The 12456-nt window shown below is 49.3% G+C and overlaps 1 protein-coding gene across 1 annotated transcript in view; it reads left to right on the top strand.

The window, feature by feature from the left end:
- The window catches only part of LOC125945081 (TNF receptor-associated factor 3-like), a 139265-nt gene that overhangs the window by 106964 nt on the left and 19845 nt on the right, over positions 1 to 12456 (top strand). The gene's annotated exons all lie outside the window — the stretch shown is intronic.

Here is a 12456-nt window from a genome sequence, read left to right as displayed (position 1 = left end):
ATTTCCGGAGTCCCCCACTACGGCGTGCCTCATAATCATATCGTGGTTTTGGCACGTAAAACCCCAGAATGATTGTTTATTGATTTTGGTTTCGTCCCAAACAGCCAACTTGGCGAAGAAATCGTGCGTGTGCGTGCGTGGCGACGCTCTGGTGAAGCGGTTAAAGGCAAAACAACTAACTTTATGTGTGCAATCGCCATTATTTTAATCTAAACAATGTGTAATCTCGTGGAATGTTCGTTTGTGCACGGCATACACCTGAACTCTGATATCTTGCAAAGTCGGCTTACGCAAAATGCCGCCCATAAGCTATGCCGAAATGCAAACAACGGTCCATGCGGATGCACAGATGTCATGAGAGGCCGTGTTCGATGCTTGTAGAGAGAACGGCGAGGAAACGTTGATGCACTGAAATGAACAATGCGTCGTTGTTTTTTCGTCTGCGAAAATGGCCCCTACCCACCATGGGGCATCGTTCTAGCATTGGCCGGCTTGCACAAATTGTGTGAGAAAGGTTCGGGAGTATACCGCTTGTCACAGTAGCACATTTGGGTGATTGGTAAGGAATGGGCGCATACGCGGTGACCCGAGAATGAGGTAGGCCACTTATTCGAAATTTTGAACGGTTGAATAACATGCCCTCTTTCATGAAGAGTCCTATGATCATTGGAGACACCTGCAAGGTGACGTAACCCGTCCATGTTACATGCTGTGATTTATTGTTTAATACGCAAAACAGAAGTGCGCTGACTGGCCCTACTGTTGGAGTTCGAAATGCAGTGGTCGCGCAAACTGCTTTGTCGGAGGTTGTTGCGCACCTAACGCTTATACAATGGGCGCTTCAAGAAGCACATTTACAAATAGCCCAAGCTAGCAGAGAACGTGTGTCCCTGGGTCATTGAAAGGGGATATATATATATATATATATATATATATATATATATATATATATTGTGAGCGCTATTTGTGCATATCGTCGTCGTCATTTGTACATACGACTCATCTTTTCTCTCGTGCGGTGCTTCGTCTCTGACTCGGGCAGCTGCTCGGAAATGAAGGCTTCGCATCGGCCGACGTCTCACAAGTGGTGGAGAGTGCTTCGATTCCCACGTCCTCTTACTTTCCCGATTCCCCTGGAGCTCCTATCCGGTCGTCGTTTGCTCTCGCCTACCACGGTGATGTCAGAAACCAACCCGTCCACCAGTGCTGCTACCACCTCTGCTCAGCCCGCTGGGCCTACCTGGACGGTGAACACCACACACCGAGATCCTCCCGTCTTTGCCGGCCTCCACGGCGTCGACGTCGAAGATTGGCTCGATCACTACAACAGAGGCAGTGACGCCAATCGTTGGGACGACACGCACAAATTGCGGTATGTCGCTTTTTACTTAACCGAAGTTGCTAAGACATGGTTTTTTAACCACGAAAGTGAATTTTAAGACTGGCCATCATTCATCCCGCAATTTCGCCAGATATTCGGCATGTCCTCTGGATGCTCCGAAGTCGCGAAACAGAAGCTGGCAACGCGCATACAAGCGCAGGACGAGTCCTATAGGTCGTACATTGAGGACGTCCTCGCTCTCTGCCGCCGCGCACAGAGTGACATGGCGGAAGGTGATCGCGTTCGCCACATACTGAAGGGCATCAACACGGTCGCCTTTAATGCTCTCGTCATGCAGAACCCAAACTGCGTTGGGGATATTATCGCGGCCTGCCAGCGTCTAGACACGCTCCAGTCTATTCGCCTGTCACGCGCCTCTACCGACCCTTATCTCAACGGTGATGCTGAGCTGCGAGCCCTGATACGCACTCTCATCAGGGAGGAACTTCACGGCCATCTTTCTGGACCTACGACGCTTGCAACCGTTCGCCCCACTCCTCCTGGACTGCGTGACATCATCAAGGACGAACTGGCGTCGATGACAAACGTCCAAATGGACAAGTCTACTGCACCATTTCGTCCGCCAAGTTATGCCGAAATTGCCTCCCGGCCTCCCTCGACCGTTCAGTCTCCATCTGCCGAAGCTTACCGCGACCCCCTAGCTTCGCTGGCAGCGAATACTCCTGCACAGCCGTACTGCTCTCCGTGGCGGTCGTCGCGCCCTGTTTGTTTCTACTGCGGTATTCGCGGCCACATTTCTCGCTTCTGCCGTCGGCGTCAGCAACAGGAAAGGCGGGGCTATGCTACCTTTGAGCGAGACAGCGCACCTAGGTTTGACTCCTACGTTCCCGGGCGTCATCCAGGTGAAAGGCGAGGCTATGACACCTTTCAGCGAGACAGGATACCAGGACTAGATTCGTACGTTCCCCGACCGTACACAACCTCTTCTGGTCGCTCTCCTTCACCTTCCCAGGACATGGCTCGAGCATCCCGCTCGCCCCGGCGTTGCTCTCCTTCACTTTACCACCGTTCCTCATCGCTCTTGCGTGCTGCTTCCCATGTTGTGGACACCCGTTCGGAAAACTAGAGGCTGCAGTTTTCGGAGGAGAAACTGCATCGTATCGGACTGTCCCAATTCCTCCTGCTCGCCCCGCCAATTTGCTCTCAGTTTGTGTGGAAGGTGTTTCCGTCGACGCCCTTGTAGATACTGGAGCCGCTATTTCTGTTATACATCGTGAACTGTGCTTCCATCTGCGAAAAGTGCAAACGCCGTATGTTGGTCCGGTCCTATGTGGTGCCAATGACGTTCCCGTTTTTCCTACCGGACAGTGCACAGCTCGCGTCCTGATAGACGGTATTCGTCATCATGTGCAACTTGCGGTGCTTTCGACGTGCGCTCATCAGATGATATTAGGATGGGACTTCCTGTCCGCTGCTTCTGCACTAATTTCGTGCGGCGACCCAAGCATCCACATCAGCGACACAGACACTTATCCCGTTTTCGATTCCCCGTGGCCCAAACGTATTGCAGCAGCGGATTTTATTATCCAACCAAACGAAGAACGCGTTCTTACCCTTGAGTCAAGACATTGTCGACGGAGACGCATTGGTTGTACCTTCTCAGCGCTGCATTTCTCGAGGACTCGCCATCGCTTCTTGCTTGGTCCCGTTCGCGAGTGGCTATGCCAACCTCACAGCCTTTAATAGCGACTCCTGAGCCACTACTACTGCCGAAAGGGTCTACTGTCGCCAAGCTCGCCGACGTTGCGCCGGTATGTGTCGTCAGTGTTTCGCCTGCCACATCTTCCGCGCATTGTACGCCCGCAGAAGGCCACACTAGTGATATTAAGGCCACCTAGAGTGCAGATCTCAATCCGTCTCACGATATATATATATATATATATATATATATATATATTAGTAGTAACTGGATTTTTCAATGGGCCAAGCGTATTTAGGAAAATCAGAAGCACAACTTCGCGGTTATCTTAGGTTTATTATTTACCCAACAGTTTCGGCCGGTGGACCGACCTTTTTCAAGGGATACAGGAAATTCTCGCAAGTCTTTTTATATCTTCAGGTAGAGAGAGAAAAAAGGCACCAAAAAAAGTGAGAAAGGAGATAGAAAGAGCAAACAACAACAACAAAAAAATGAAAAAATAAATAAATAAAAATCCCAGGGAGAGAGCCAATGGCAGGGAGATTACTTGTTGGTAAAGGGGTTCTTCAGGACTTGTGCTTGTCATTATTGGCAGTGGATAAGTGCTTGATACGGTCCCCATTATGGGTCGCTGTTAAGCGTGTTTGACATGCACATTTGTCGGACACGCCTGTCATGTTAAGTTGAACATGCAAAAAAAAGGAGAGAGAGTTAAAGGAAAGACACCAAGACCTGGTCGTGCCAGGCAAAGCAAAGGGCAAGGTCGCTGTTAAGCGTGTTTGACATGCACAATTGACGGACACGCCTGTCATGTTAAGTTGAAATGCCAAAAAAGAAAAAAAGAAAAAACGGAGAGAGTTAAAGGAAAGACACCAAGACCTGGTCGTGCCAGACAAAGCGAAGGGCAAAACACGAGAAACACGGAAGAAGTAGCCTGCAAATATGACAGTAACAGCGTGGCGAAATAAGCATGAAATTAAAAAGCAAGGCACAATAATGTGGGTGGTTCGGTCCGCTCCCCCACTGGGGTAGTGGGCATTCTTTCGACGTCACACACGTGTTCGGCTTGCCTATGTGGGGATTAAGTTCTGATTTTAGCTAATTTAACTTATGGACAAAGAAACGAGAGGTTTCCCATGTGTTCATTTATGCCGTGCGTGATTGTTCTAAATTTGTGGATAAAATATGACTCTCTTTGTTCCCGTTCACGAGAAGAGCGGAAGCCTGACTGGAGAAGAGTGACACGTATTTTATCAAATGAATGCTCAGGCAGACTGAGATGTTTTGAGAATGGGAGGTGTGGTAGTGCGCGGGTGTGAGCTCTGTGGTTATTTAGACGGAGTCTGAACGCGGTTCCAGTCTGGCCTATGTACTGTTGGTCGCAGACTTCACAATGGAGCATGTAGATCACATTGCTGCTGTCACAATTTAGAGGTTCCTTAATTTTGAATGTGAAATCAGAGGAGGTAGCCTTAGCAAGACATGTTGAAGTCATGTGCTTACAGACCTTGCAGCGGGGTTTACCACAAGGTCTGCAGCCTGATTCTATGTTTTGAACCGTGGTTGTTCCAGCTCTGACGAGGATATCTCTTAGATTCCTTCCCCGGCGATAGACAACTCGGGGTGGCTCTGTGAAAACTGAAGACAAACGTGTGCTCTGCTGAATGATAGTAAAGTGTTTGGCTAGGATGTTGTTCACGTGCGGTAATGTAGATGAGTAGGTGAGGATAAGGTTGGTTTGGTTTTTCGGATGGCGGGGCTTTGAGCCCGTCAAAATTTTATTTCTGTCTAAGGCTTGTGCTCGGCTTATAGCATCATCAACAATACGTTCCGGGTAGTGCTTCGCCACCAAGGCCGTTCTGAGTTCCTTTGCATGACATTGGAAGTCTTTCTCGTCAGAGCAGATGCGGCGGTATCGGTGGGCCTGTGATACGGGATATATATATATATATATATATATATATATATATATATATAGATTCGAAGAGCAAGAAGTAGGCAAAGAATTCACAATCGCATTAAAGACAGACAAGTACAGCGCCCGTCTTGTCTTAACGTGTATGTGTCAGTTTGCGCTCGTCGTATATAGCTATCAATGACTCTCAAGCTACGGGCTTGTGTTTTGTTCTGTCTTACTGCGCGCCGTTTTTATCACCCGTCTCGCGCTACGCTGCACATAGTGGCTCAATTCAACCGAATTCACCATAGAAGCCATGACAACCTTTGGATTTGAAATATTGTGATTCCTAGCGGAACTATGGCACTGTAAATTGAGCTTGTGGAAGAACGCGACACCGAAGCTGGAAAACGCCCGTGCGAGCCGCGCCCCTTGATCTCGACGTTTTACTGCTAAGGCGAGCGGCCAGCGCGCATCGGCACTGTAAGCATCTAGCAGCTCGGGTGATGTCATCGACAGCGCGGAGAACCCAGAGAAATAAAGCCCAATTACGCGTTGTTGCGCCCCGCGAACGTCGGGATGTACTGCTCTCATATAGTTTCTTACAACGATCACTAGAGGGATCTCTGGCGCTGCGAGCGTTCAGCCACCATGGTAGGGTGGCTATAATGGGGATGTGTGAATACCGGCGGCGCAAGCGTGACCCCTCAGCGCACCGATGCAGCAGGGCGGCGCTGTTGACCGAGGCGCTGGAAGGCACGCAGCCGAAATGAGCGCATCACCAGCCTCGGGTATGGCGCGCTTTCTGCGAGCGTCATGCAATACGTCTTTATCATGAAATCAAAGTTTTTTATTGCGATAGCAATTATATGGACACTTCAACCGTATTTCTGCCGCCGTGAGGTTCCCTATAGATAAAATCTTCGCCTCGCGCCGGATGCCCGAGCGGAAGCGTGCGGGGATGCGCGCTATCACGTAGAGCGAACGCACTCAATCTCCCACGCGCAAGCAAGGAAGCGGGAAGCCAGCGCCGGAGGGCGCGGGGGGGGGGGCACTTCTACTCTGCTAACAACCGCGCTCGTCGCTCGCTCGCACCGTCTCTTATCTCCACACGGCTCTGCCCTTTATGCGCCGTGCATTCGCCGCTCAGTTTCCGTTGAAGCGATAGACCGCACGTACCTTCGCCGCTGCGGCGTATGCGCTTGCTGCCACCGTTTTGACAGTCGTTGTCTGTAGTCATTCAGTGTGATCTATTCGTGTTTGTGCGCGCTCACACCACGCTTGTTCATTCAGTTAGTAATAGTCGGGCCACATTTTCCAACGTACTCTACACATGCATGCTGCCCGGATCGGCAGTGCAGCGCTACAGGTGTGTCCCTTCGCACGCGCTGCCCACGGGAAGCGCTTCTCATCAACACCACCGTTTCACACGCGCCTTCTCGTGGTCATCGAGTGTCTCTTCATGTCGGTCTACTTACGCCGCAGCACACCTGCTTACTTAATCAGCTCATGTTTACTACAATTCATATTGCTACCAAAGCCGCTCACCTTACTTCGTATGGCATTGCTGTGTTGCTGTCGCTTTCATTGCTTCGCACTTAGGGGGTAACTGTGACATTTTTATCAGACCACATCATTACCACTTCGGGTTCTTTAACGCGCACTGACACCTTACGGCACACGGTTGCGTGAATTTCGACTCCCCCAAAATGCGACCGTCGTCCTCGAGGTCAGCAGTAATCGCCCTATGCGTGCCGTACGTACGACCTGTAAACTGCAGTCATTACCCGATTACTTCTCGACGTACAAACCACTTTTTGGCAGCGCTTGCAGACCTGTAGCATGTCCTTTCGACGCTCAAATAAGCAATTTCCTATTATTGGAGACAGCCACGCATCCGGTCATAAAATCGTTTATGTAAATGAGGAAAGCAACTATGGGAAAATTTGACCTACAACAGGCAAGATTTCAGTGATTTTAGTTTCTCAGTGCCTTGCTGAATGACAACTTTAAGCAAAAAATGAATCCTTCTTACACAATAAAAACGTACAACTGATGCTGTAAGGGCAGCAGAATGCTCTAGGCAACCAATTTTTGGCACATCACCAATTTATCGACTGCATAAACTCTGCCTCAGCTTTGGCATGCAAACGAGTGAGGTTGTTTTCAAGGGCATTGACCAGCTTGTAGAATAGTTCTGATGGATATAAAAGGCTCCCAAGGGCCCTTCTGTTTCTTTATAGATTCCACAACGGCTTCGTTGTGAAGCTGCCCCCAAGTAGATGCTACAGCTGGCAAGTCCTTCTCCAATGAAGAACACTATACCATTTTGGTTAACAGAACAGGCGTGGCATTTCGTTCATTGCAAACTCTGCAGTCCGGTAACGAGCAATGTTTTGTTTAAACTTTTGCAGTGACCACAGTTTCAAAGGCTCGAAAATGAACAATTCTTCTGCGACTGGATTGGGCATTCCATCCCGCTGTATATATGCAGCCTCCACGTCTGCCGGTGGGCATGCATTCCACCGTCTTGTCAATAGACAAGCGCCGCTTCTCTTGTAAGATAATAATAATAGTAATAATAATATTTGATTCGTACTCAGAGTTGAATATGTAGTCCAGGCATGCAAGGTCACAGCTAGAAGGCGGAACTGTCTATACCGGAGTGGTTTGCGTGCCGAACCTGGGACCCGTGGAGCGTGTGGGACATCTTTTTCTTTCTTTCGTCAGAGTCCTGCTAATGTATTTTGGCAAGTTCAGAAGTACTGTGGGCACGACTTCATTTGAGAGGGCAGGAATGCGACGTGGCATTAGGACTGCAATTCCATTAATAAAGTCGCGAACGATAAACCTAAGGTAAAAAATAAAGAAAACAGACGGCGGTGATCAGATTGAGCTAGCGTGAAAGGCCTCGTGAATAATACTAGGATGGTTTGATGAGGTTCTTTCAATTAATTTACTCGCTACTGAGGTACAGCCTCAGCGCATGAAATGACGAAGCCGTTCGTTACCACAACAAGCCATTCATTAAAGAAAATGCAGCAAAAAGAGAAAACGAAAGTCAGCAAACTAATCACAAAAACAAGAGGATTAAGCCTAGAAAGAAAGCATAAACGTCAGAAGGGGCCTACAGTTTCATGGTTAGCACTGGAGCTGTGGGATGGACTAGAAGCGGCGACAGAGGCGGAGCTCGAAGTGGAGTAGTGGTGGCGAAACTAGAAGCCGTCCAAGAAAATCGTAGTCGCCCCCAGGCGAACACCAGGGATCTAATCATGCAGGAGGAAGTTCCGCAAGTTCCACTGTGACGTTGGGAACATGGATAGGTAGCCTTAGTACGGTAGAGGTCTTGTCACCAGACACGAAGTCCAAGGGCTTATGTCTGCTACCGGTACAAGGGCTTCATTTCTTCCACGTCGGTCGGCACCTTATCATCAGGCAGCCATGATCAACGCTGCGGTGAAGACAGGCATAGTGAAGACTGACAACAGCAGGACGCCCTTGCGGCGTTCGCCAGCCCGAGCTCGGGCACGGCGCTGGAGACGCTGGGCCGCCTGGGTCGGACGCCCTTCCGACGTTCGCCAACCGCAGGCTGCAGGAAGAACTTGGATGTCGTGTCGATCCCAGGTGGAAGCCTGGAGCGGCCTTGGGCCAGCAGCTCGACTGGCCGCTACTCCCTATCACAGATGGCAATGCCGCGACGATGCTGTGCAACACGCTATGTATCGCGAGAAGCACCCCAAAATAGGCGACGAGACCAAAACTGACGGCGAAGGCACGGAGGCGAGGCGAGGCCGGCAGGCCGGCGCGGCTATGCTTACCGCGCCGCGAGCGGTAGCGCCATATTTCCCCTGGTGGCATCGGTGCGCAAGGGAGTCACGCGCGCCCGCAGGAAAGCGCCGCCGGTATTCACACCTCCCCATTCTAGCCACCCTAACCATGAAAATGATGGGTATACTGCATGGATTTGTCTGATGTTCGTGCTTAGAGCTTCAAGCGTTCTGGTGCCTTTGTTTATTATGCTTTATCTGGGCGTAAACAGGACTAAATTTCACACCACCTGATACTTTCTTTTAAAGGCAGGACGTAATAAGACTCTGCAAGCACGCACAATTGCTGCTAAGTGCAGTGGTTCCGCTTGCCCATGCATCCGTGGTGTAATAGTTTCATTATCGGGATTCTGTGCTAGAGGTTCTGGGTTCGAATCCTGCTGCCGGACAATTTCAATGGCTAATCGATTATTTATGACGCAGTACTATCTTAAAAATGATCCCTTTGCAAAGTCACGAAGCCATTTAAAAGCCATAAGTACGAAGTTTAGGCAAATTCATGTACATCATTGCCATGCTGGCTTGCAGCTGCCGTAGGCACAAGCGCCACAGTTCGCTCTAGCATTTACACGCAGCTCTATGCCTGCTCCCACCTGACTGTTTTCTCTGTCATGACGTCAGGGCAGATGTGCTTCCTGGAAAACGAAACGGAACCAGGTTCGTATTTAGAAAACCATTATAAAAAATTAGTGCTGGTGTCCAAATCGCATCCCCAATGTAACGTACTAGAAAACGAACTATTCCAGGACCACTATATTGTAGCTATGCCTTCCGTTCGATTATATGCCAGTGTCAATCATATATGCCAATCGTCCACCACTCACGATCGGCTTATCTCGTTAATAACGCGAACGGAACGTCACTGTGACCACTGAAGAAGAGTCAACGGCGTCCGGTGAAATGTTCTTGTTCACCGCAGCGTCGACGCCTTCTTTCTAAAACACTGAAATGTGTACACATTCGCGAATTCTAAAAATATTGAGGCACCGCAATTGTGTTAGAAGCTTCTATAAGATCTTCCTTTTTTTTTCGCCGTGGTCAGCGCTCACTGTCAGCGCTCATTCCCCAAAAGAAACGTCTTGTTTCAAAAGTTATAGCTCGTTTTTCTCTGACATTCATGTACAGTCTGTTTCACAGTTAGGGGAAATCTCGGAGCGCATTGCATCGCCATGCGGCGAGCGCTGGAGTCGGGCGCCGGAAGCAGCTCGCACAGGCGCAGACGCTCGAGGCGCGTTATCTTGCGTCGAGCAGTAGACGCGGTTCAAGATAACGCGCTTCGAGCGTCTGCGCCTGCGCGAGCTCGAAAACTGAATTTCTTCGTAATTAACAAGCATAAACTGAAATTGACGAGTGCACTGAAAAGTTCACAATGCCAAGTTTGGACTGCAGTCCTCAATTTCAAGTTGCGTTCACAGGCAGAGCGAAAAATGGGCTTTATCGCGCAACCCCTGCTCCGTATACTTTTGCTCGCGGGTGTACATGGTTGGCTCTTTGCACTTGTTCCTTACAGCGAAACTGTATGTGGATAGGTTCTGTCCAAAACTGCGTGCGTCGACAGGGCTTGTAGAAAAACCTCGCGTGGACAAAACTGAGTCCACAGGAGCCTGCTGCCCGCCGGTGGTGCTCCGTGGCTCCGGAGTGGATGGCGGAATAATAAAACATCATGCTGTACCCACCAGTGTCTATGCCTCATTTTCTTGTGACGTCGACATCGCTCTAGCTACGTTATCACAGTTGTACTTTGGTCTTGCTATGGCGAGGATGCGCGTAGTCCGTACTGAGGAACAACAACGTGCAAGGAAAGAGCGCCGGCGTGAGCAACAGCGTCAATGGCCGCGAAGGTGATGTAAGGCCGGTGTAGCCGAACGCGTATCGTTCGGAGGATCCCTAACGTCGGATAGCCGCTCTGTGACGTACCGATGAAGAACAGCGGGCCTGTGAGGATCGCCTTCGTGAACAGAAGTGGGAGTGGGAGCGAAAGCATCGGCAACCAATTGCAGTATATCACAGTGACCACAACGCAATTAATAGTTACGATGGTAACTATTATAAAGAGAAAATAAAAGACGATAACAACAACGAAGTTATGTGTATGTTGGTTTGTTAAATCACTATAACACTTAACCATATATAACTTAATATAGTTATCAACAAGTACAGCTTCGCTGGTCTTCCATCTTGACATAGTGGAAGGGTTCTGTATTTTTTTGTCTTGCTGATTTAGATCAAATAATCGGGCACTGTTTTCTGCTTCCCCTAATGGTAGCACGGGTTCAAGAAGTGGCAACTAGCCGCAGACCAGCAAGCAGCAGTGACACGCCCAAACAGACGCCGGCCGCTGCAGAGCGCGACCTTGTGTGTGTGCGCAGCAGAATGATTATCGAACGGCGGGCAGCAGCTCCAAGGCAGAGATTGCCCTGAAAAGGCTATGGTGATATGGGAATGCGCTGCGGCCATAAAGATGCCAACGATTCGCTAAACGTTCCTATAGAACATTTTACGGAGGCATTTAGGTGCCGCCATGTTGGGCTGATAACGCTTCTCTTTTCTGTCTTTAACAACGAAGTTTACGGTACTACAGTCGATTCGCAAGCATGAAAATAGTTGTATAAGTGCGTTGGCCATGTCCATCTTACGTGACTTAACTCCTCATAAAACTAAGAAATTGTGTAACAGCTCAAGATGGTGGCGCTCATGAATCGAATATAAAATCGTCTATAGCTAGCAAACGACAAGGCTTGAGTTTTTAGATTCATTTTGGAAATAAACACACAGCGCTATAGTGTACGCACTGCACTCTAACTTTCTGAACTGACGCAGCACTCCCGCGGCACTTCACTAAATTAGCTTACTAAGTACACCCGGATCGAGGAGACCATATACAAACAATAATTTTATAGCAACGGCTCCTTCGTAATATCGTAGGCCTATCCCGAAGGCCAATTTATTTGCACACTGCAAGCGCCGAAGCGATTCCAGGAGCCAGGAACACGTCATGGTCGTCACGTCATAGATGGTCATGGACACCATCTATGCTGGAGCAAGATAGCAAGGTGGGCGAGTTGGTTAGGATTTATCGGACTTTCACTAACAGCGCAAAAGCAACCCGTCGCACAACAAAGAAGAAAAACACGGCGCTGACTCTCAACTGATATTAAAGACGATAGTCTTTCTTGGGGAACTTAAACGCTGAAAATTTGGTCTGTCTGTCTGTCTGTCTGTCTGTCTGTCTGTCTGTTTTTCTGTCTGTCACCCGATTCAGCCACCCGGCCAAAGTTGGACCACTTGCTTACCGCCCACACTACTTAAACTGGTACGGCTGTTCATACTTGTGAACGTTATCGATCACAAAGTAAATATTACGCATATCTGAGGCTCAACATCACTAGGTAAGTATTAGGAGGTGTGTTCCTTTAATAGAAAATACATAGATACGTAACTCTAAAGACCCTAGTTCCTTAAGCTGCGCTGAAAATGCCATGCTATGCGCGCCGACGAACGACGTTCCCCGACTGCGCGCCGACGAGCGCCCTCTGCCATGGAGGAAGGAAACCCTCTGCACAAGCTCATGTTTCCCGATGTATTGCCAGATGGCGTCCATGTCTCACGCAGCGCCTCCTCAATTTTATCAATGCCAGCCAGATGCGGCCGATTGAACATAAAGAAAGGAAGCGCTGTCTGAGGCAGGGCA

Source organism: Dermacentor silvarum, chromosome 4 (assembly GCF_013339745.2).
Source record: "Dermacentor silvarum isolate Dsil-2018 chromosome 4, BIME_Dsil_1.4, whole genome shotgun sequence".
Lineage (NCBI taxonomy): Eukaryota > Metazoa > Arthropoda > Arachnida > Ixodida > Ixodidae > Dermacentor > Dermacentor silvarum.
This window is presented reverse-complemented; position numbering and strand designations above follow the sequence as displayed.